Source organism: Oryx dammah, unplaced genomic scaffold (genome assembly GCF_014754425.2).
Source record: "Oryx dammah isolate SB20612 unplaced genomic scaffold, SCBI_Odam_1.1 HiC_scaffold_25, whole genome shotgun sequence".
Taxonomy (NCBI): domain Eukaryota; kingdom Metazoa; phylum Chordata; class Mammalia; order Artiodactyla; family Bovidae; genus Oryx; species Oryx dammah.
Window position 1 is genome coordinate 100,853,160 of NW_024070209.1, and position 26,396 is coordinate 100,879,555.

Below are 26,396 nucleotides of genomic sequence, written 5' to 3' on the forward strand. Positions count from 1 at the left end.
ACGTACTCCTTTTCCAATATGGAACCAGCCTGTTGTTCCCTGTCTGGTTCTAACTGTTGCTTCTTGACCTGCATACAGATTTGTCAGGAGGCAGGTCAGGTGGTCTGGTATTCCCATCTTTTGAACAATTTTTGACAGTTTGTTGTAATCCACACAGTCAAAAGGCTTTGGTGTAGTCAATAAAGCAGAAATAGATGCTTTTCTGGAATTCTCTTGCTTTTTCAATGATCCAACAGATGGTGGCAATTTGACCTCCTGTTCCTTTGCCTTTTCTAAATCCCGCTGAACATCTGGAAGTTCTCAGTTCACTGTTGAAGCCTGGCTTGGAGAATTTTGAGCATTACTTTGCTAGCATGTGAGATGAGTGTAACTGTGTGGTTGTTTGAGTATTCTTTGGCATTGCCTTTCTTTGGGATTGGAATGAAAACTGACCTTTTCCAGTCCTGTGGCCACTGCTGAGTTTTCCAAATCTGCTGACATATTGAATGCAGCACTTTCACAGCATCATCTTTCAGGATTTGAAACAGCTCAACTGGAATTCCATCTCCTCCACTAGCTTTGTTTGTAGGGATGCTCCCTAAGGCCCACTTGACTTCACATTCCAGGATGTCTGGCTCTAGGTGAATGATCACATCATCATGGTTATCTGGGTCATGAAGATCATTTTCGTATAGTTCTTCTGTGTATTCTTGCCACCTCTTCTTAATATCTTCTGCTTCTGTTAGGTCCATACCATTTCTGTCCTTTATTGTGCCCATCGTTGCATGAAATGTTCCCTTGGTATCTAATTTTCTTGAAGAGATCTCTAGTCTTTTCCATTCTATTGTTTTCCTCTATTTCTTTGCATTGATCACTGAAGAAGGCTTTCTTATTTCTCCTTGCTATTCTTTGGAACTCTGCATTCATATGGGTATATCTTTCTTTTTCTCCTTTGCTTTTCGCTTCTCTTCTTTTCTCAGTTATTTGTAAGGCCTCCTCAGACAGCCATTTTGCCTTTTTTGCATTTCTTTTTCTTGGGGATGGTCTTGATCCCTGCCTCCTGTACAATGTCATGAACCTCCGTCCATAGTTCTTCAGGCACTCTATCAGATCTAACCCCTTGAATCTATTTCTCACTTCCACTGTAGAGTCATAAGGGATCTGATTTAGGTCATACCTGAAGGGTCTAGTGGTTTTCCCTACTTTCTTCAATTGCAGTCTGAATTTGGCAATAAGGAGTTTATGATCTGAGCCACAGTCAGCTCCCAGTCTTGTTTTTGCAGGTTGTATAGAGCTTTTCCATCTTCGGCTGCAAAGAATATAATCAGTCTGATTTTGGTATTGGCCATCTGGTGATGTCTATGTGTAGAGTCTCCTGTTGTGTTGTTGGAAGAGGGTGTTTGCTCTGACACTTAAATAAAAGTCAATCATCTTCAAAATAAAACACACAACATAAACTACAGAGAACAGACTTTAATTTTTCTCTGTAGGTTCAGGACGGAACTCACTTTCCAGTGTCTTGGGTTAATTTAAATCAAGACATTTACAAAACAAGGCGGTTAGCAGAGCTTTTGGTAAGTTCCTCTGGTGACCTCTCTTACGACATTTTCTTATTCTTCGTTGCCCAATTTCTGTGACATTGTCTGGAAAAAAAGCAGTGTCCTTGCATGTATGTTGCGTGTATATGTGTGTGTCTGCACTCAACAGAAAACATACAAGCCAACAAAGAGACATAATTTCATAGAGTTTAAAGTGATGAGAAAACCCAGAAAGGAAGACCTGCTTCCATTTCTATCACCAGTAATAGTGATGATAGACTCTTTTGCTTCGGGGATCTTTACCTCATAGGACGCGGATATGCAAAATGGCTGCTTGCAAACAGGGATAAAAATCTACAAAATTCTAGTGCATTAATACTGTATCTCTTCTACTGCTGTCTCTTAAAAGAAAGGCATGTATTCCTACAGAGAATAACTCTTCAGAGCCTACCTCCTCCATGAGGCCTTCCTCACTGCCCCTCACTAGAACTCCTGCCCCATAATATCCACTTTGTACGTACTACTAGCATCTAAGTCACAACACCACAGTAAACAGGCAACAAGCGTTTACAGAGCGATACTGTCCTGTTGGCCCATTAATACTGTCTCCATTAACCAATGAGAAAACTAATGGTGAAAGAGGTTAATTCAGAAGCCCAGAGGCACACAGGTAGTTAATGGGAGATCCAGGCTTGCTCAAACCCAAGCAAATGGACTCCAGAAGCTACTTTTTTCAGCCTGTACTTCCTAGTTTATGTTTCACATGCACTATGGTCTAAATCCCCTTGGCTATAAACATCTAAGAACAAGGGTTCTCTATGTTCCCAGAGTCTACCACCTTGCCTTATATAAGTCTGCTGATTAATAACACAGCAGTTTGACATCAGTTGGTATTCATTAAAAAACCAACCAGTCAAGCTTTCCCCTTGCAAACCCTTATTTGCCACGTTGAAGCGTTATACAGGAATGCCTCGTTTGACTGCGCTTTGCTTCACTGAGCTTTGCAGATACTGCATTTTCACAAATTGAAGGTTTGGGGGAACCCTGTGTTGTCAGATGATGGTTAGGATTTTTTAACGAGAAAGTTAGGTGGTTTTTTTTAATTTTTTTGGCTATGCCATGAAGTCTGCAGGATCTTAGATCCTCAGCCAGGAATCAAACCCAGGCTCCAGTACTGAAAGCACCAAGTCCTAACCACTAAACAACCAGGGAATTTTCAATAAAATATTTTTAAGGCTTAAAGCTCAACATTCAGAAAACGAAGATCATGGCACCTGGTCCCATCACTTCATGGCAAATAGATGGAGAAACAGTGGAAACAGTGTCAGACTTTATTTTGGGGGGCTCCAAAATCACTGCAGATGGTGATTGCAGCCATGAAATGAAAAGACACTTACTCCTTGGAAGGAAAGTTATGACCAACCTAGATAGCATATTCAAAAACAGAGATATTACTTTTCCAACAAAGGTCCATCTAGTCAAGGCTATGGTTTTTCCTGTGGTCATGTATGGATGTGAGAGTTCGACTGTGAAGAAGGCTGAGTGCCGAAGAATTGATGCTTTTGAACTGTGGTGTTGGAGAAGAGTCTTAAGAGTCCCTTGGACTGCAAGGAGATCCAACCAGTCCATTCTGAAAGAGATCAGTCCTGGGTGTTCTTTAGAACGACTAATGCTAAAGCTGAAACTCCAATACTTTGGTCACCTCATGTGAAGAGTTGACTCATTGGAAAAGACCCTGATGATGGGAGGGGTTGGGGGCAGGAGGAGAAGGGGACGACAGAGGATGAGATGGCTGGATGGCATCACTGACTTGATGGACGTGAGTCTGAGTGAACTCCGGGAGTTGGTGATGGACAGGGAGGCCTGGCATGCTGCAATTCATGGGGTCACAAAGTTGGACACAACTGAGCAACTGAACTGAACTGAATCCCAGTTGTTTTAGAAACTTTAGGAGATGACATTATTACCTGAAGAATAACTAGGTTTTGTCTACACTTCCCAATTGGTTAAACTCAAACTTTTGCCTTAATGGCAAAAGGGAGGCCTGGCGTGCTGTGATCCATGGGGTTGCAAAGGGTCGGACACAAATGAGCAACTGAACTGAACTGAACTGAAATAAGGCATGTACATTGTTTTTTTGAGACATAATGTTATTCCACACTTAACAGACTACACTATGTCTAAATGTAACTTTTATATGCACTGGGAAACCAAAAAGCACATGTGGCTTACTTTATTGTGATACTCGCTTTATTGGGGTTGTCTGGAACCAAACCTCCGACTCTCCAAGGTATGCTCGTGCAAAGAAGATTCTGGGTCCTGGCCATACAGCAACAGTCTCATGGCTAAGGAAGATTATGGCAGACAGGGGCCACACCTCTTAGCTGCCCTTTGGGAAGGCCTGGCTGCTGGGCTGTGGGCAGTGCAGTCAGCCTCCAGTAGTCCACTCATCCTGGGTCAGTGTCAGCTATAGAGAGCCACTGTTCGGCGTTAACACCAGTTCCCAAAGACCTACAGCTTCATCGTTCTCTCCCTGTTAAAAACGGAGGCTCGTGAGGGCCCAGAAGTAGATGGAGCCAGAGCCCAGGCCCCGTTTATAGTGGGTTTGTCCATGGCGTCTACAGACCAGCTGGAAGCTCGCAGTTGAGATGAACATAATTTGCAGTTGACACGAACATACTTTGCAGTTGACACAACCACAGCTTTAAGGTCCTTGGTCTGTGGGTAAGACCTATCATAGTGGAGAAGGCCAAGTACAAGGTTGATACCACCCTGCCCTGCCCCTCCCCTATCTCCCAGCCAAGACAGGAAATAAAAAATAACACTGCATCCCAGGGCAATAGCAGAAACTGGATGCAGGGGTAGTGGTTCCCATCCTACCTGGGCGGGTTTAATTCGCCAGCCTGAATTCTGCAGAAACCAGATGGATACTGGAGGAAGACTGTGGACTACTGAGAGGTCAACCAGGAAGGCAGCCCTGACCACAGCCACTGTGTCAGATGTGGCTTCTTTCCTGCTGCTGCTGCTGCTACTAAGTCGCTTCAGTCGTGTCTGACTCTGTGCGACCCCATAGATGGCAGCCCACCAGGCTTCCCCGTCCCTGGGATTCTGCAGGCAGGAACACTGGAGTGGGTTGCCATTTCCTTCTCCAAGGCATGAATGTGAAAAGTGAAAGTGAAGTCGCTTAGTTGTGTCCCAACTCTTCTCAACCCCATGGACTACAGCCTACCAGGCTCCTCTGTCCATGGGGTTTTCCAGGCAAGAGTACTGGAGTGGGGTGCCACCGCCTTCTCCGTAGCATCTTTCCTAGGACACAGTAACACGATGTCTGATTATACAGTCATTGATTTAGTGAATGCATTTTTTAATTTCAATCAATCAAAAAAAGATCAGAAACAGTCCATATTTCACAAAACAGTGTACATTCACAGCTCTGCCTGAGGGCAGACTTCTGCCCTCTGTCATAATACAGTAGGAAGAGATATGTGGATGTCTGGACTCTTCTCTGATTATCACAGGGATCCATGACATAACGACACACTGCTGAGCAATTCAGATGAACACGAGGCGGCCAAGTCATTGGAGGCCTTGGAGAAACACGTGCTGTCTTCCCCACCCATGCAAACTTTTCAGGGGTCCAGAGGCCAAGTGTGCGGCAGGATGCCTTACTGTAGAGACAGACCTCTGCAGGCTTCGTACCCCACACATCACGTATGCCGAGAACGTGGGGCCCAGAGCACTCTCGGTCTGGGGCATCTCTCAAAGTCCTGTTTGCCGTGAGCAGCCTCAAGGGATAAGAGGACTCATATCAATGTATGGCAAAACCAACACAGAATTGTAAAGTGAAAAAAAAAAAAAATAATAAACGACTTGTCCTAAAAAAAAAAAAAAAAAAAGATAACATCTCCTTGCAAATAAAGAGCAAGCAGCTGATAGGCTGCCCTAAGGCAGCGAGTTCCCAGACTCAGAGTCCCTTCCTGTGACATAACCCACTGTGAACGCAGGCATCCATCTAGGGACACCGACATCACCGCTCATGGGGTTCAGGGGGCCCAACAAGACCCTGCCGACAGTCTGGCTACTCCTTTTGCTGGGACTTCTGTCAGCATCTATGTAACTGTGATAAGCTAACATTTTAGCTTGAAAAGGGGTTGGGGGAGAGGCCAGTAAAAAGTCTCAGACTTTTCACAGCTCTTGACACCTACATAAAGTAAAACACAAGTGACTGCATTTTGCATCTCTTTTCATGGGGAAAGAAGCACCATGTCTGGTGCGGCTCACTGGGTGCCGTCAGATGCATCCAGTCCTCGGGTTCTCAGGCCCAGCCACCGCCAGCGCGGAGAGTGCAGCAGTACACCCTGGACAGAGCACGGGCAGAGCTGCAGGCCTCCGGCTCTAGGCACCTGTGTGGCCTCAACCTCCCTTCCGCAGCTTGTACTGTTCTGTACAGGGCACCCCATGGATCAGCTGGAGGAGGAAGAAGCCCAAGCCTGCCTTTTGTGAGTGCAAGCCAGAAGTTCCCGGAAGCTACAGTATAGACTTGTTCAGGAGGGGCACAAAGCCAGCAGCGAGAGAGAGGACTCCTGATCGGTAAGGCGCTGAGCTGTTGTAGCAAGGTGTCGACCATGTATGGAAAACCAGGGGCACAGGTTAGACAATCCACAGGCTTATGGGCAGTGACGAGCGGTCCAGTCATTCGGTCAAGGGCCTAGAAGGAAAGACTGGAAGGTCAGCACAAGAAAGGCTGAGGTGCAGGGAGGTTCCTGGCGGTCCAGTGGCTAAGACTCCTCACTCCCAGTGCAGGGGGCCTGGGCTCCACCCCTGGTCAGGGAACTAGATTGCACATGCCACAGCTGCAGAGCCGCCCGCTGCAACTGAGGCCTGGCACGCCTAAATAAATATCTTTAGGGGGCAGACATGCACGAACACAAGGTGCTGGGCAGGAAGGGCGGGAGATCTTGTATCACCAAGCACGGAAGAGCACTGAACACCCGAGGGGACAATGTGACCTGAGCAGTTACTGTCAGTTGACTGCTGTCAGCATGGTAGACCCATGGAAGCAGTGGCCTGACAGCATGGACCTGCACTTAGGAAAGTTGCTATAGTAATAGCTACTGAGGCCAAAAACGCCCAAACTCCAGCACCAGAGAGCAGTGCTGAGCCGGACAGCAATGGTGGTGTGGCTGACAAGCCCATGCGGCGACAGCCCCTCGTCAAGGAGGAGCGTGCTGCCCGGCTAGTGGAGTACAGTCAGCGCTCGGTTCCCAGCTGCCAGCGCAGCCAGGGACAGTCCCGGCCTTCCTGGAGCCACCTGTGTCCAGCGGCTGAGCCAGGGAGGATGAGAAGGCCGAGGCTTCTGGCTGATGCAGGACGGCTCTGAGAGGCTCTGAGAGGCAATGTGCGCTCCAGAGATCTCCCAGGTTGGACCAGGCTCTGTCAGGGCTCATCACAGTTTACCATCTTCCCCTGCCCAATCCTGCTCTCTCCCCCTTCCTCAGACAGGTGTTGCTCCCTAATACATACACTGCACCCCAAACTCCACTTCAGCATCTGCTCCCCAAACGCCTGATCGATGACAGAGGTGCATGCAGCTCAGATGTGTGGGCTCACACTGGACAAGGTAAAGGCAAGGAGGGTGACAGTACCTCTCAGAGGAAAAAACTGCCAGAACTGAACGGGTGCCTTGTGCACTGGCTTTCATCATGAACCAGCCTGATGCTACTTCTTCCCTCGCTGCAGATTCGGCTGTGGTTGGTGATCTCTCATCTCCTTTCTTTGAACCCTGAGTCTATAAATCTGAGCTCATTTGTAGAACAGAAATATCTGTTCGTACTGGCTGATAAAGTATTGCTTCTCTGCCAAAAAGCAGTGCTAACAGGGCATAGCTCCAGGGCCACAAGAAGCACTGATGCAGAAAGCTGGAATTCTCAGCACACAAATGCTGAAACTGTCCCCTTCTTCCTGCAAAGAACCAGAAGCAATGGGCTGTGTGGCCTCTGTGAGGCACACACACAAGACTCAAAAAGCAATCAGCAAAGTAACCCATGTGGGAAATCTCAGAACAGCAAACAGGTGTGGCGATTCTATGACACCAACCAAAAACATTACCTAGAAAAGATGCTTTTTTTTTTTCTGGTCGTACCATGGGGTTGTGGGATCTTAGTTCCCCAAGCAGGGATCTAACAAGGGCCCACGGCATGAAAGCTCAAGTCTTAAACACGGGTTGTTGTTATTCAGTCACTAAGTCCTGTCCGACTCTTTGCAGCCCCAAGGCCTGCAGCATACCAGCTTCCCTGTCCTTCACTATCTCCGGGAGTTTATTCAATTCACGTCCATTGCCATCTAACCATCTCATCCTCTGCTGCCCTCTTCTCCTTCTGCTCTCAGTTCAGTTCAGTTGCTCAGTCGTGCCCGAGCACGGGGTAGCTCCTCTTGGCCGCTCCTGCGCCGTCACAGCCTGGCACTCTCGGCCACCGCCCCTGACCTCGGACATGGGGTATCTCCTCTCGGCTGCTGCTCTGCTCTCAGTCTTTCCAAACATCACGGTCTTTTCCAATGAGTCAGCTCTTTGCATCCGGTGGCCAAAGTATGGGAGCTTCAGCATCAGTCCTTCCAATGAATAGTCAGGGTTGATTCCCTTTAGGATGGACTGGTTTGGTCTTCATGCTGTCCAAGGGACTCTCAAGAGTCTTCTCCAGCACCACAATTCAGAAGCATGAATTCTTTGACGATCAGCCTTCACAGTCTGACTCTCTAGACCACTAGGGAAATTCCCACCGTTTTTTCCTATCTTGTTTCTGAGATTTCTCTCTCTCTTCCTCCTCCACTGCCACCACCCACCACGTCAGGAGACAGCAGCAGAAAACCAGCAGGAGCCTTAGAGGAGCAGAGCAATCAGCACAGTCCAGTCCTGGCTCTGCTGCTAAGAATCCTGTGACCTGTTCAGGAGAAACACCTCCCTACCTGCACCCTTGGCTTTCTTCACAGTGAAACGATCTGGGGGAAGCAGCTGCCCCCTGGCTCTTCTGAGTCTGGGCTTTCATGACACTCTAGACACATCCCTAAAAAACATCAGAGCCTGCTTAATGGGGAGGACAATGCCACATGCTGTCTAAATGTCTGCTGGATGAACTGTATTGAATTAATTGGTCTTAGGAGACCGTTAAATATTTAAGTGCCCTTTGTTAAAAAAAGTGCAACAACAACAAAAAATCTTTTAAAAGAGCGGGGAAGTTAACTTGTAAGAACCCACCCTGGCCCCACACCTGATCTGTGAAGTTGGGTTCTGTGCATGACACATTTGGAGTGGGGTTCCATTTTAACTGACAATAGAAGATCAGAGTTCAGGCCAAGAGAAGGAAAAGGGATTTGGTGCCTTTTATTTACTTAATTTCAATTATTTTATTTTTCCCAAGAGCTCAAGTCAACAACAACAACAAAAATTTAAATCTATTTCGTTATGTGTCAGATAGGAAATGAATGCCTTTCTGGAGCTACTGTGCTTGGGATTTACATTGGCTTAACGATATGATAAAAATGAAATGAAATTTTATTTAAGACTGTGAGAGACTTCTGAGGATTTTCTCTTTGGGTCACTGAGATGTAACGGTAGGAGCAGATGAGTGGAAGGAACGGACCCCAGGAAACACGAGTGGAGCTGCAATGGGTGGAGCCAGGATGGGAGAGGGGACAGGATATTAAATCTATGGCTAAAACCCCCTAGCTTTCTTCTCTGGAGACATTCAAGTCCCAGCAAATTTAACTCAGGGGGTCAGTGGGGGGAAACTGGGGCCATCATACAAAAACAAAGTTCTTAGAGCCAAGAATTAACATTTCTTTGAAAGATCTACCTGTGAATGTCTGTGCCTGAGCCCCAAATACAGCAGGGTACAGGAGATGGAGGGGGCGTGAGGACATTCAGCTCAACAATGCATAATGGAGTGGATCTGCGGTGAGAGCACACCAGGGGACCACGCAGGCTGGCTCTGTCCTACTGAGTGTCCACCAACACTTGGAGACTAGGGTCTTCTGCAAGCTTGATCTTAAGCCTGGCAAGGTCCACTGCTGGGGTTATTAAATAGTAGGGGGGAAAAAAAACAAAAAAACCCACAAGGTTTCTAGGCACAAGGATGATAGAGAGAAGGGAGAACCACTACCTCAGAAAGAGAGCCAGAGAAAGCAGCGCTGGGTCGCAGGCCCACCATCACAGCAGTCTGCGGATCCCCTTATCGCGAGGCCCCAGGTGATAGCATCTCCAGGACACAGAGACACAGGCAGCTGCTGCAGGACCCTGCGAGTCTCCCGGAGCTGAAGGGATCGGCCTCTCTTCACTACTTCAGGAAGTGGGCTCTGGGAGAGGAGCAGGGTAGAAGAGTGAGAGGGGGAATGGGGTGGTCCGATCCAGCAGTTGCTACTTCTAGAGTCTTGCCTCTACCCCTTCCTCTTAGGAGGTAACGGGCAGTGGACCTGTCTTGCTGTGTGCGAGTCCAGTCACTTCAGTTGTGTCCGACTCTTTGACTCTGTAACCCCACGGACCCTACAGGCTCCTCTGTCCATGGCATTCTCCAGGCAAGAATACTAGAGTAGGTAGCCACACCTTTTTCCAGGGGATCTTCCCAACCCAGGGATCAGACCGGCATCTCCTACAATGCAGGCAGATTCTTTATTCACTGAGCCACCTGGGACGCCCAGGGGGCCTGCCTTAGGCTGTTCTAATACGAGCCACCAACATTATACTTAAGCCTGTTTATAGGGAATTTCAGCTTTTCTGAGTTCAGAGCATCGAGAGAGTGTTCCTGGTTCCCTGGAGTTGATTTCATGTCCTTTTGAGTTCTAACAGCCTCTGCACTTGTCTCCTCAGGACACTCCAAGTTCTTTAAAGAAAGGTTTATTCATCACTGGATATCCGGCATCTGGCATTATGGATGTCAGATTTTATTTTTAAAATTAACAGAAAGCAGAGCAGACTATAAATAAATACAAATTAAAGATAAAGGACAGCAAGAGTCTAGACCACAGTGGTTCAGAGACCAGTACCCCTACCAGAAAAGTCAGCACAAACTGAATTAAATACCTATTCTTCGGCACCAATCAACTCCAGACCCACAGCCATGACACAAGCACAGGAAAGAAGATGGACGAGGTGAAGAAACACCATGAAACATTCAAGTCAAACCTGCAGTGTTTGGTCCCCGAGGTCCCTGGCTACTGTCTCCTCGCAATTCCCCAGAGCAACTGGTAGCATCGTGAGCACACAGTAGGTACCTGACAGATACACGCCAATCAAGCAATATATAATAACATCTATGATGGGCTCTGATTAAGGCATCTTCAAAGCCATCAGAGGAAACTTTCATTTCTCAAATTTTTGTACTTTACCAAAGAAGATACATAGATGGTGAATAAGCACAAGAAAGATGCTCAACATCGGGAGTCACTAAGGAAATTTGCATGTTAAAACCACAATGAGATCCCACTGCACACCCATTAGAATGTTTAACATTAAAGACTGACTATGCCAAGTGTTGGTGAGGACGGGGAGCAGCTGGGACTCTCGTGCTCTGCTGGCAGGAACGTAAAACGCTACAGTCACTTTGGGAAACTGTTGGCAATTTCTTAAAAAATTAAACATACACCTACCATATCATCTAGATATTGTACTCTTTAAGTGTTTCAGTTCCGTTCAGTCGCTCAGTTGTGTCCGACTCTGCGACCCTGTGAATCGCAGCACGCCAGGCCTCCCTGTCCATCACCATCCCCCAGAGTTCACCCAAACTCATGTCCATAGAATCGGTGATGCCATCCAGCCATCTCATCCTCCGTCGTCCCCTTCTCCTCCTGCCCCCAATCCCTCCCAGCATCAGGGTCTTTTCCAATGAGTCAACTCTTCGCATGAGGTGACCAAAGTATTGGAGTTTCAGCTTTAGCATCAGTCCTTCCAAAGAACACCCAGGACTGATCTCCTTTAGGATGGACTGGCTGGATCTCCTTGCAGTCCAAGGGATTCTCAAGAGTCTTCTCCAACAGCGCAGTTCAAAAGCATCAATTCTTCGGTGCTCAGCCTTCTTCACAGTCCAACTCTCACATCCATACATGACCACTGGAAAAACCATAGCCTTGACTAGATGGACCTTTGTTGGCAAAGTAATGTCTCTGCTTTTGAATATGCAAGATTACAAAGGGGTGTGAGGAAATGCAGGGGTGATGAATATGTTATCTTGATTATGATAAGGTGATGGTTTCACGGGTGTCAAAAATTACATACTTTATACCCATGCAACTTACTGTATTTTTTGTACACCCCAATAAAGTTGTTCAAAAAAAGCTACAATGAACAGTAATATATATCAGACTAAGAATAAACTAAATTGTATACTTCTAATTTATAGCAATACCTTTAGAATTGTACAAAATGACAATGAAACATGTAGATTACAATTTAATCTGAAGGACCAAACCACTGATATAACAATACATTTAAAGGAAGAAAGTAAAGTGTCACCAGACTACCTTATTCTGTGGACCAAAGAGCCACAAAGCTCAATAAAGCTGGTCAGAGAAATCATGTATTCAGACATCGGATACATCTGGGAACTGATGAGCAATCAAGTCAGGATGCACCTTTTTCTGAGTTTTAAACTGCAGCAGGTTCTTGTTGGTGGCCTTGAGCAAACAGGCTCTGCCCAATTCTTCCCCACAACAGTTATTCCCCTCATCTTGCAGATGTTCTGACAAGATAGCTCTGTCCCTGGAGTGTCCCTTCACCTCACTTGGCGCAGGAGTCCTGACTCTCAAGTGCAAACAGGGATTCCCCTGGGAACTGTTTAAGACTGTGAGTGTCTGGGCCTCTCCCCACAGAGGGCTCCCTGTAAAATTCTAACATGCATCTGGGGTGGGAATCACTGCTCCAAAGGCTCCCTCACTCCGAGAAAGAGCTGGCCTCCACACCTGGCCCGTGGGTCCCTTTTCTTGGAAGCCTGTTCCGGATCACTACCACCCTGCTGTCAGAATGTCCAGAGTGAGGACTGACCTTGACAGCTCACCTAAGGACCAGCAGGCCCTGAACTCAGAGCTGAATCTGGGTTGAAAAACTTTCCAAACAGAAAGACCATGACCAATTCCTTCACGCTAAGCACACTTAGGGAGATGATATACCTCAAGTCTCAGGAAGCTAGAAATAAGTCTAACCTGGGCTGAAAAAAGGTTTTTCAGGTTGTTTTTTGTGTTTTATTATTAAAAAAAAAAACAAAAATCCTGGGTATCTGCCATAAATGAGGACTATCAAAGTGACTGGTACCCCAGATCAAAATCCATCCTGCCCAGAAGACTCAAACTAAGAGGCAAAGCCGTTTCGTGTTTCCACATTACTGAGGTCACTGTGCCGGTCAGAGCTAACAGAGCAGTTTTCAGCAGAGATGAACAGAGACCATTATGACTCTAAACAGGGACTTTCTGGGTCAAAATCTATGGGTTACTAATAGCCTCGATGGCACAGAAAGAAGAGACACACGTCAAGAGACCGCTGAAATGACTATCCATTCCAAGAAAGAACAGAAAGATGGGAAAAAAGCTTCACTATAACCACTGTGGATTGGGAGAGGCATCCTGTGAAATATTAACAATCCTGAAGCTCTCTTTGTTATGCAAAAAGGGATTAAAAAAAAGACCCAACTTCTATTTCATGAGTGTACTATACAACCACCATTTCTTTTCTTCCTTTGCCTAGGACTGGCTGGAGTGATGTAATAACCACACTAGACAGCTGTCTTCCTGGATAAAATCACCTTGTAAAGGAGAAATGCAATTAGAGGAAGCAATGAAATAGAAGTTTCAACTGATCTCGCAGGCTGCCATATTCAACTCGGTGCTTACTGGCCAGGTTCTTTAGTATAGTTTTCCACTTTATGCAATTTCTCTTTGATTCAGTATCTATGGAAGACATGGAGTCTTAAATTTTAGACTGTGTCACAAAGGGCCTGAGATAAATATAGGACACATCAGCTGAGAGTGAGGCTACGGCCAGAACCTGACAGCAAAGGGCTGAGGTGCCCTGGAGGGCGGGGCAGGGCAGGGCTGGCTGGGTAGGGTGACAGTGTCCTTCACCAGCACCTTCCCTGTGTGCCCTCCTCTCGGCACTCCCTCCACCGCCTCTGGCAGATGACACCCACTCCCGAGACTTCTCCTACCATCCCCACACTGAAACTCCACTTCTTCAACAATAATCCAAGCTCCCAAGCTTCATATTTAAATCAGAAAAAAAAAAAAAAAAAAACTGAAAAAATTTAAAATATACACAAAAGTAGACAAAACAGTATATTATAATGAGCTCATTGACAGTATTAAGGTATCATGACTCAGTGTCTACGATTCAGTTCAGTTCAGTTCAATTCAGTCGCTCACATGTGTGTGAATCTTTGTGACCCCAGGGACTGCAGCACACCAGGCCTCCCTGTCCATCACCAACTCCAGGAACTTGCTCAAACTCATGTCCATTGAGTTGGTGATGCCATCCAACCAGCTCATCCTCTGTCATCCCCTTCTCCTCCTGCTCTCAATCTTTCCCAGCATCAGGGTCTTTTCAAATGAGTCAGCTCTTCACATCACGTGGCCAAAGTATTGGAGTTTCAACTTCAACATCAGTCCTTCCAATGAATATTCAGGACTGATTTCCTTTAGGATGGACCGGTTGGATCTCCTTGCAGTCCAAGGGACTCTCAAGAGTCCTCTCCAACACCACAGTTCAAAAGCATCAATTATTCTGCACTCAGCTTTCTTTATAGTCCAACTCTCACATCCATACATGACTACCAGGAAAACCATAGCTTTGACTAGATGGACCTTTGTCGACAAAGTAATGTCTGTGCTTTGGAATATGCTGTCTAAGTTGGTCACAGCTTTTCTTTCAAGGAGAAAGCGTCTTTTAATTTCATGGCTGCAGTCACCATCTGCAGTAATTTTGGAGCACAAAAAAGTAAAAGCCTGCCACTGTTTCTATCGGTCCTCCATCTATCTGCCATGAAGTGCTGTGACCGGATGCCAGGATCTTAGTTTTTGGAATGTTGAATTTTAAGCCAACTTTTTCACTCTCCTCTTTACTTTCATCAAGAGGTTCTTTAGTTGTTCTTTACTTTCTACCATAAGGGTGGTGTCATCTGCATATCTGAAGTTATTGATATTTCTTCCAGCAATCTTCATTCCAGCTTGTGCTTCATCCAGTCCAGCAATTATCATGATGTACTCTGCATATAAGTTAAATAAGCAGGGTGACAATATACAGCCTTGATGTACTCCTTTCCCGATTTGGAACCAGTCTGTTGTTCCATGTCTGGTTCTAACTGTTGCTTCTTGACCTACATACAGATTTCTCAGGAGGTAGGTCAGGTTGTCTGCTATTCCCACCTCTTTAAGGATTTTCCACAGGTTGATGTGATCCACACAGTCAAAGGCTTTGGTGTAGTCAATAAAGCAAAAGTAGATGCTTTTCTGGAACTCTCTTGCTTTTTCAATGACCCAGCGGATGTTGGCAATTTGATCTCTGGTTCCTCTGCCTTTTCTAAATCCAGCTTGAACATCTGGAAGTTCACGGTTTGCATACTGTTAAAGCCTGGCTTGGAGAATTTTGAGCATTACTTTGCTAGTGTGTGTGATGAGTGCAACTGTGCGGTAGTTTGAGCATTCTTTGGCATTGCCTTTCTTTGGGATTGGAATGAACACTGACCTTTTCCAGTCCTGTGGCCACTGCTGAGTTTTCCAAATTTGCTGGCATATGAGTGCAGCACTTTCACAGCATCGTCTTCTAGAATTTGAAACAGCTCCACTGGAATTCCATCACCTCCACTAGCTTTGTTTGTAGGGATGCTCCCTAAGACCCATTTGACTTCGCATTCCAGGATGCCTGGCTCTAGGCGAGTGATTACACCACTGCGGTTATCTGGATCATGAAGATCTTTTTTGTACAGTTCTTCTGTGCGTTCTTGCAAGCTCTTCTTAATATCTTCTGCTTCTGTTAGGTCCACACTGTTTTTGTCCTTTATTGTACCCATCTTTACATGAAATGTTCCCTTGGTATCTCCAATTTTCTTGAAGAGATCTCTAGTCTTTCCTATTCTATTGTTCTCCTCTATTTCTTTGCATTGATCACTAAGGAAGGCTTTCTTATCTCTCCTTGTTATTCTTTGGAACTCTGCATTCAAATGGCTATATCTTTCCTTTTCTTCTTTGCCTTTCGTGTCTTTTCTCTTCTCAGCTATTTGTAAGGCCTCATCAGACAGCCATTTTGCCTTTTTGCATTTCCTTTTCTTGGGGATAGTCTTGATCCCTGTCTCCTGTACAATGTCATGAACCTCCGTCCATAGTTAGTCAGATACTCTATCAGATCTAATCCCTTGAATTTATTTGTCACTTCCACTGTATAATCATAAGGGATTTGATTTAGGTCATACCTGAATGGTCTAGTGGTTTTCCCTACTTTCTTCAATTTAAGTCTGAATTTGGCAGTAAGAAGTTCATGATCTGAGTCACAGTAACCTCCCAGTGTTGTTTTTGCTGACTGTATAGGGCTTCTCCGCATTTGGCTGCAAAGAATAAAAACAATCTGATTTTGGTATTGACCATCTGGTGATGTCTATGTGTAGAGTCTTCTCTTGTGTTATTGGAAGAGAGTGTTTGCTATGACCAGTGCATTCTCTTGGCAAAATTCTGTTAGCCGTTGATCTGCTTCGTTTTGTACACCAGGGGCAAATGTGCCTGTTACTCCAGGTAGTTCTTGACTTCCTACTTTTGCATTCTAGTCCCCTATAATGAAGAGGACTTTCTTTTTGGCTGGACCCCCCCCAGGGAAGTCCCCTCCCCAACACTTTTGAGAAGTGGGAGGCATGGCGTGTAAGCAGGTCCATATTGCTTCTCCCAAGGCTTGTGGGTGCCTCCAACCTAACCAGCTTCACAGGCAACTCATTCTCTTTTCTATCTGTTTACACAGACAGGAGTACTTGAACACCTTACAGTGCCAGCTTGATTAAGTACATGTCCAGCCTACAGAGAGGGCTTGGTGAATGCCTGCAAACGGAAGAGTACAAAACACAAGTACATGTGCACTCACATGTGCACACGGACACACTAGGAAACCAGGCATGAAGCAAAGGTCCCAAAAAAGGATCCAAAAAATGAGACTGGATCCAAGACTTGCTGCTGGCTTCCTGCCGGGGCCCAGCACTCCTGAGGACGGTGAGCCCAGGAAACCGGCCGGCTGACGCGCGGGCACGGCAGCTCTCCTGGCCATCTGAAGTACAAGGATCTTGACAACCTGCGGCTTTCAGCAGGCAGCTATTAGCTGAACTAAATACGGTTTTCTCAAGGGGAGAGGAGGATCTTTTACAACACATATGCTAATGAAGCACAACGACATAGAGCATTTAAAGCAAAATGTCCCTATATTTATTCTCCATAGACAGATTTTTACATTAATATTTATGAGGGATTCCTCGTTTATTTCTCCTGGAGATTTTTCTCCTGCCCAAACAGAGGGATAAAAGATAAGTAACATGAACCAATTATCTTTTTAACAGCTACAAAGGACTACCTTATTTAGCTGCATTCTTCCACTTGATTAATTGTCCTAAAACACCGCTTTGCACAACCCGGCCCTGCTCATGAGCCCCCAGGGCCTGCTGCCCCCGCGCTGGTCGCTATGAGGCCTCCGCCTGCCTTTCGGGCCCTGCCTGCTGCCGGAGCCTGCAGATCCAGTCCTGTGTCCCACACAGCAGAGGCATCTTCGCATGCTCACTTGCAGGCACCCCTGCATCTGGTGCTCAGCCACGGATTTCTTTGACTTCCGGCTGTGCTGGGTCTTTGTCGCTGTGCTCAGGCTTTCTCCAGGCCCGGTGATGAGGACTGCTTGCTAGCTGCCATGTGCGGGCTGGAGCGCGGGCTCTTGTCACAGCGGAGCACAGGCTTACTGACCTGAGGCACATGCAACATTCCCGGACCAGGGATCAAACCCGCGTCCCCAGCATTGGCAGGTGGACTCCTAACCAGTAGAGAAGTCCTGGTTCCCATCCACTTAAATACCCAATGCTCAATGCTTCCTGTTTACTGAGAGCCATGAGCAGTACAAATGATGATGACCAGCACATCTTGTAAAAAGACATTCTTGCCTCAGCAGCTGGGCGGGGAGCGGGGAGGGAAGCATAGAGAGGAACTAGCCTTCAGGGCTGGTTCACTCAGGTGAGCCAAGACTGGGCAGGAAGGGGATGCAGGGATCCCTGGTCCCCAAGGAGTTTCCAGTCTCAACAAAACACAAGGCAGAGAGTGGCAAAGGCAGAGGCATTTGGCTACCAAATGCAAGCTGTACAGAGCTGGGAGCGGACAGTTTCTTTCTGCCCAGTCACTGAACCACATTTTCCCCTCCCCAGCCAATGCCACAGACAGAGAAAGACACTTTCCTCCTCCACCTGCCAATAACACTAGCAATAAACATAGAAAAGGACATTTCAAGAACTATTACTGACAGTGTCTTCTCTGGGCCCTCAAAAGCTCTAAAGAGCAAGAACAGGCGACAGCGGCGCCTGGATGCACGAGAAGACGATCCTGCACCCTCGGCCTTGAATGCCTTCGGATTCGATTTTGAGGCAAATGGAAAACAAACAAATGTGAACAGCAACAAAAAAGCAGAGAGAGAAAATGAAACGGCGCTTGTGCAGTTAAACTTTTACAATCCAATTGGGCAAGGCCTCAGGCTCTTTGAGTCCACTCTGCAGTTCAGGGTGCAGTGGGCTGCAAGGAGCTCGGCGTACAAGGTATCTGACCGCCAAGGTTTCTTTCTGTCACTGTGTCGAGATGGTCTGACAAGATTTTATGTTCTTGCCTCTTTCCCAGCCTCAGTGATACAACCTCAACACAGGCAGGTACACAAGTTCCTATCAACCTTTTATTCTTTGCATAAAAAACTGGCTGAACCTGACAGCATGGAAATTATGTTTTGACAAACAGAGGAACACAGTGAATTACAGACCTGAAGAGCCAGACAGAGGGTGCCGTTGTTCAGTCTCACAACAAACGGTGGAAAATTCCAAGAAAGACGGGAATACCAGACCACCTGACCTGCCTCTTGAGAAATCTGTATGCAGGTCAGGAAGCAGAAGTTAGAACTGGACATGGAACAACAGACTGGTTCCAAATCAGGAAAGGAATACATCAAGGCTATATATTGTCACCTTACTTATTTAACTTATATGCAGAGTACATCATGAAAAATGTTGGGCTGGATGAAGCACAAGCTGGAATCAAGATTGCCGGGAGAAATATCAATAACCTCAGACATGCAGAAATATCAATAACCTCAGACCACCCTTACGGCAGAAAGCTAAGAAGAACTAAAGAGTCTCTTGATGAAAGTGAAAGAGGAGAGTGAAAAAGTTGCTTAAAGTTCAACATTCAGAAAACTAAGATCATGGCATCCGGTCCCATCACTTCATGGTAAACAGATGCAGAAACTGTGGCAGACTTTATTTTTTGGGGCTGCAAAATCACTGCAGATGGTGACTGCAGCCATGAAATTAAAAGATGCTTACTCCTTGGAAGAAAAGTTATGACTGACCTAGACAGCATATTAAAAAGCAGAGACATTACTTTGCCAACAAAGGTATATCTAGTCAAGGATATGGTTTTTCTAGTAGTCATGTATGGATGTGAGAGTTGGGACTATAATGAAGGTTGAGCACTGAAGAACTGACGCTTTTGAACTGTGGCACTGGAGAAGACTCTTGAGAATCCCTTGGACTGCAAGGAGATCCAACCAGTCCATCTTAAAGAAAATCAGTCCTGACTATTCATTGGAAGGACTGATGTTGAAACTGAAACTCCAATATTTTGGCCAATGAGCAAAAAACTGACTCATTTGAAAAGACCCTGATGCTGGGAAAGATTGAAGGTGGGAGGAGAAGGGGATGACAGAGGATCAGATGGTTGGATGGCATCACCGACTCAATGGACATGAGTTTGAGTAAACTCCATGAGTTGGTGATGGACAGGGAGGCCTGGCATGCTGCAGTCCATGGGGTCACAAAGAGTCAGACGTGACTCAGCGACTGAATTGAACTGTTGTTCAGTCTCTAAGTCGTGTCTGACTCTTTCCAACCCCGTGGACTGTAGCATGCCAGGCTCCTGCGTCCTCCACTCTGAGCCCAGAGTTTGCTTAAATTCACGTCCACTGAGTCAGTGATCTAACCATCTCATCCTCTGCTACCCCCCTTTCCCTGTGAACACTCCCATCCAAATTCAGGATGCTGCATAGATTTTGATAAATTCTTTTCTGAGATAAGGCTGGTATCCCTCACTATTCCTGGACACAGCTCCAGTCTTGTAGGAAAAAGACAAAGAAGTAACAAGTCAGACAGCTTCAATATGACTGATGTTAATAAATGAGCTTCTGTGGTCTTGGTTATTGGAAACTGATCTCTTCCTTATTAATATGGTCCCACAATGGAGAGGAAGATTTCTCCATGTTCTAGAATGCAAACAATGTTTTAATCTTTAATTATATTCTCAATTTCAACTCTTCTGGAGAGTGAGAGCCACCAAGGCCTAGGATTATTTCTTTATTACACAGCCTCTCAGTGGTATCTAATGAATATTGTTACTTAATACATGCCAGTAGGGGAAAGGGGAATTTTGTGAATCTCTACTCAAGTTTTGATGACTTTTTGCCAACCTCAAGGAAACTTAAAAGCTGCAAAGTTCTGTTTCCTTTCGGGGACACTCAGAACAGCCAACAACACACTGGCTCTGTTCCCCAGCTGAGGCCCAGAGAGTGCAGGCCTGGCAAATAAGCAACCTGGACGAGGGGATTACAGGAGGTGATGCCGTATATTTCTAAAACTCACGGCAATCAGTCGGCTTGCTTCTCATTCGTGGTATACTGACTGATGCTTTGAAAGTGAAAATGAAAAATCCTTAGTCACTGTCATGTCCAACTCCTTGCAAGCCCAGGAACTGTAGCCCGCCAGGCTCCTCTGTCGGTGGGGTTCTCCAGGCAAGAATGCTGGAGTGGGCATGTCTTCCTCCAGGGGACCTTCCCAGCCCGGGGCTGAACCCCTCCTGTACTGCAGGTGGATGCCTCATCATCTGAGCCTCCTCTGCTCAGAGACAAACTAAACTCCCATGAAAAGAGATGCCAAACACTCCTGTTCAGGGCTCCTCTCACCATCCAAGGTGAAGCACTTAAATATGAACCTATCGACATACAACTAAATGCTGCCCTCAACAAAATATCAAGATCCCCGGGTGGCAAAACAAAGCCCAAGTAATCAAGAGAAGGGTTAGGTAGCTGCAAGGAAGCAGGGTCACAGTCACTATCAAATGACGGCTAAATCAGGGCTTCTGTAATAGCAAAGCAAACACAGAAACCTGGAGTTTCTATCTCTGTGCGGCTGAGAAAAAAACTCATAGAAAAGGTCTGGGAAAATCAGCAACAGGAGAGAATGATGGAATGGCCAGGAAGCTACAGGAAGAGACCCGGGTTTCGTATGCTCATCCTGGCAAATATTTGCCTTTCTCAATTTCAACGTCAATGACCACGAAGAGCAGGGGCCCCTCGTTCATCACTGTCACCCAGCACGGATCCACGTCTCCGCTTTGCTCTCCGGGTCTCCTGGCAGTTTCACGTTAAGTAAGAGACAATAGGAACCTCTCCCTTTCGAGAGCAGAGGCAGCACTTACCAGGTGCCTTAGAGAATCCAGTCACCTATACAAGCACCATGTGTGATTTCAAGTCCATGATCTTCTCGGGAACTAGTGTGCAAGGCAGCGGCAGAATATGAGCCTCTTTCAGGTCCACTTCCGGAACCCAATCAGAGGCCGAACCGAGACACGCTGCTGCTCAAACACTGGAACCCCGAGGTGGCCAAGCGGTGTCATTATGCCAGTGACTGCCTCCATCGGTGGCATTTCTCCCCAGCAACACTTGTGCCGGCACGTGCTTTTTGTGCATCGTTATTACTCAAACCCCAGGTAGGTCATGCAAGAGCAGGAGCAGGAAAGGAAGATGCCCCGCACCCGCAGAGGCATGGGACAACACTGAGGCGGACGCCGAATGGTGAGGAAGTGCCACTAGTGCGCTCCGGAGAACAGCTGGGAACCCTGTTCAGCAATAAAATGGAGCAGAGCTCTGACCCACACATGAATGAATCTCCAAACATCACGTCGCGCAAAAGCAGCCCGGGAGAAGGCACTGTGTTCCGCATGACTCCGTTCACGGGGAGTGCTAGAAGAGGCAAAACTGGAGACCGGGGATCGGAATCAGAATGCTTGTTGCCTGGGGCGGCTGAGAAACTGGGGGCAAGTGCAGTCGAGTCTTTCAAGGAGTTGTGCCGTAGAGAGGAGTGGGGGTGGGAAGCTGAACGGAGGAGGTACTAGGAGTCGGTGTTCCCCCAGGAGATGGTTCTGGGGTTCGCCCATTTCCATTCCACCAAGAACGAAGCAGGAGAAAGGGAACACGGACAGGGTGGGAGAGAAACAGGAGGCCCTGCAGAAATGCTTGGGAGCGGGTGAGGGGGCACTGGACCCAGCGAATGAGCAGAAGGGCCGCTCTGGGCTGTGAGCAGGGCCGGCGCATCCCCAGTGACGAGAGAAGGCGGCCTCTGAAGTGCCCCTAGTCTCACAGGCAGGACCTTTTCACAAACCATAAAGTGATACCCAGAAACCGCCTGGCATCACAACCTCCAGCGTGGGGGGGGGGGGTGCGGGGGGGCAGGTAATACTTTTAAAAATAACCTTTCTGTAAAACAAATAACTTTTTTTTCCCCTCAAACCTAAGTGAAACCTGGAACTTCCCTGGTGGTCCAGTGGCTAAGATTCCAAGCTCCCAATGCAGTGGTCCGGGTTTGAATCCTGGTTGGGAAACTAGATCCCAGACGCCAGTGCAGCCAAATAAATGAAAATAAGTATTTAAAAAAAAAAAACAGAATGAGATCTACATGCACAAAATAAGAACACACAAGGCTCTTTCACCTCTGATGAAACACAGGAATCACACTGATTGTGTGTGACTTGGCCACAGTGATTAAAACCAACACCCTACGCTGCCGCAAGAGTACACGGAGCAAGGTCTCATAGGGCTGAAGCTGCCATCCTCGACAGCACAAGGAAATAAGGCGCCAGCTGACACACAGGGATCTCCGGATGCAACATACAGGTCAGTCAAGTGTGACAGCCACTTCCCAGACTGAGCCCAGTCCCACAAGGTCAAAGGCGAACAATGTTTACCCAGCAACGGGGGACACAGCCTCCTTTATGAAAATGATAGTGTCTGTTCTTCTGCAAAAGACTTAAGAAGAACACTCGGGAATCTGGGAGTGAGGTCGCTTCACCAGGGCCCTCTGAACGCTAATATAGGATCAGAGATCTTTCATCACGAACAGCATCTTGTTTCCTTACAAGCGTCTTTGGAAGGGGAGAAAGATATGAATCGTTAATCCCACAAATCACTAATCCTCTGGGAACTTGGCGGGGGCGGGGGCGGGGGGGAGACGGTGCGTGAGGCATGGAATCCGAGTCTTCAAAGACTATTGCTTTTAAAGCCAACTGCACTTTAAAAACAAACACATCAATGATGGTACAAATCTCCTGCATTCTTGCCACAACTGTGGTCTCAGCACGCTCAGGAAGAGGCTTCGGGGCAGCAGCTTCCACGCCACCCAACTGCTGACACAAGCCAACGCAGAAACCCAAGCGCCTCTGCACTAACAGACACACAGAGTTCTAGGGGAGGGCGGGGGAGGAGGCCAGCCCCTGGCCCTTAACCGCCTCCTTGACTGTTTAGAAATAAACCCTTTCCCCAGAGTTCTGTAGGCCTATGCAAGAAAGCTCCTAGCTCTCCACGAGGAAGCCTCCATCCCTCCTGGCCGGCAGCGGAGAGATTCGGTCAGTCTGGTGCCCGCATGGCCTCTCTTGGCGCTGCCATGGCCTTCTAGGGCATGTGAGGATCCGGCCCTTGGTTCCCAGCAGGCTTGACGATGAAGCTGCAGTCTGGTCATCCCCTGCTGCTCGTCTGTTCCTCTGTGTCTACTCGGAGCATCCCCAAAGCCAAAATCCTGTCTTCTTCGTTTCCAAATCCCCAGCTCGGAGCACAGAACCCAGCACCTGTAGGCGCCAAGTAAATACCTGCTGGATAAACACAAGAACGGGGCTCACAGGCCCCACCACCCGACCCTCTGTGCAGTGTCTCCCCTCTTTGGCGATCGTGGTGGTTTTAAAACATGTCTGCAAACTTGGACACTCCCTTCAGAAGAGAGCACCTCACCTCCTCCCCACGAGTGTCAGTCAGACTCGGCAGCTCATTTCTCATCCGCAGAACAGGTGGAACCGATGCTACACACCTTGAGGTGAGGCCATAAAAAGGACAAGCTCTGCCTGGCGCGCCTGCTCTGGGAGAGTCACCCGCATGTCCAGAGGACGCTCAGGCAGCCTGCGGAGAGGCCCGTGTGGGGAGGAACTGAGGTCTCCCACCAACAGCCAACACCAAACTGCCTGCCACGCGAGTGACCACCTTGGAAGTGGCCTTTGGACCCTGGTCCAACTTTCAGATGACTGTGGTCCTGGCTATCTGACGGCAATGTTATGAGAGGCTCTGAACCAGGTTACTCCCAGACTCCAGACCCACAGAAAATATGGGTGATTGTGTTTATTGTCGTTAAACCCACTAAGTCTGGGGGCAATTTGTCTTGTAGCAATAGATGAAAATGCAGCAACCTTGGAGCATTTAGGTGCTATCTTATAAGGGAGTTCACAAGGCTTTTCCTTAAAGACAAAGTTTATGGTCATACCATGTTTGTAGTAAGAATTCTGTAATGAGGAAATGTCCTATAGATACAACCACAACACGGCTGATTAACAGGCAATTTTAAATACTCCATGGGTCAAATTATACTACCTTAAAACCTAACAACTACGATAAATGTTGGGATGTGACGCAGAACAGTATCACAAGACATTTCTTCTTAAAGGCTGGTTTTTGTTTTTAAAAATTATATATTACACATGCATAAGAAAAAAATCTAGAACAGACATCAAAACTTTAATGATAACTTTATCAGGGTGACAGCACTATTATTTTTTCTTTAATAACCTTTTTTTCAAAATCTACAATATGTATATATTACTAGTTTCTCTCTCTCTCTTTTTTTTTTTTTACAATCTATGATCCCATTAGGTCAGCAGCTATGCCATATACTGGTGTCTCTACTCCTGACAACTAACACAGTAAGTGGCACATAGTAGGTGCTCAGTAAAAGCGAACAGAATGTCCTTTAGTTATAGATCCTGCTACTGGACAGCTGCTCTAAAAAGGGATGTCAGGATAATGTGAATCCACAAAGCTCAAGGATATGAAAAGGCTGCAGTCAATTTTCACAGGAAAAGAGGCATCAAGCATAGGAAATCATTTCAGCACTGCGTTCCTAGGGCACGGGAACCACTTTTCTCTTTGAAACTAAGTATTTTGAGTGATTTATTATAAATTTATAATGACAGTTGTGAACACCCAGTTTTTTTTTTTCTTGGCATGAGAACAGAGTCTGTTGACTGCCTTGCTGCTTAAAATAGTTTCTAAGTGTCCTCATAATAGCATGTCACCTGTAAACAGGTTTCAAGCCAATGCAAATTAACAAATGGTGAACAGATGGACTAAGAACTGACTTTTGTCGGGAGAGAGTTAGCAACAAACACTTCTGGCTCCAGTCTTGTGGGGCCATTAGAAAGTCTTTCACTTCTCACCACGCATCCTGCCTCAGTGGACAAGCCATGCAGGGAGGATGACAAGTTATAAGCCCACTAGACTTCTGAAAGCCAAAAGCTGAGATGTGTAGAATCGCCAAGTCAACATGTGCGAAGCATCAGACAGAGGAAGCTTTTGGCCAAATGGTGAAAACTCCCTCTTTCTTGCATCACTCGAGGAAGCTGGCCCTGCTGTCTCTGGAAAGGATGGCGCCTGTGTGTGTGGCAGACAAAAAGGAACTTGCTGGAGGCCAGCTGGTTATGTTCATCCCACCCTGGAAGCAAATGCTGCTGGTGAAGAAAACCTGAAAGTCATACAAATGGCGGGCTGCGAGCATCCACTGGTGAGGAGACCCCCCCGCCGCCAGAATCATCCCCTGTAGTCTTCCCAGCTCCTCACTGGTCTTTCTCCTCCCTGTTCTCAAGTCTCCCCCAGCACCAGCTCCTTGGAGAGGCCTTCTTTGACCACCTGTTTTAAGCAGCCTCCCCTCCTTACCATCCTATGTGTTCCCTTCAGAAGTACTTATCATAACCAGAAATTACTGTACTAGTTTATTTATTTGCTTAGAGGTACTTGCTTTTTGCCTTTCCTCCCCAGTAAATCAAAAGCTCTGGGAAGATGGGACCATGTCTGTCTTGCTTGTGACTGGATCCCCAAAGCTGAGGACAGTGCATGGCAGACAGGAGGTGTGATAAATATTTGCTAACCAAACACAATATAAACGAGATCCTGTGTAAAGGCAAACAACCGAGTCTCCCCTGCAAACCCCTTTCAGACTGGAAACTTCAAAATGTAGTTTGTAACTGAGGATATTAAGGAAAGAGGGTATAATAGGAGAACAGGCTGAGCTGGGCAATGTGTTTAAAAATCAGGTCAAGCCTTTGGGAGGCAGCACCCCTTCCAGGGGAGTGTGTGTGTGGAATGGAAAAACCGCCAGCAAAGACTGGTGTGTTCAATTTATGATTCTACATCACTGAGTGAGCCATGGCTCTCAACTCCTGAGGGTTCGAGTAAAGGCCAATCCAAAGGGTAGAAAAACTATGGCATGTTCAAAGGAATACTATGCAGCAACAAAAAAGAACAAGCAATCTAACAGATATTACGTTCAGTGA

The 26,396-nt window shown here is 46.8% G+C and overlaps 1 protein-coding gene across 2 annotated transcripts in view; it reads right to left on the minus strand.

Moving 5' to 3' along the window:
* MED27 (mediator complex subunit 27) overlaps positions 1-26,396 on the minus strand; it is a 219,647-nt gene that overhangs the window by 123,110 nt on the left and 70,141 nt on the right. The window lies entirely within an intron of this gene.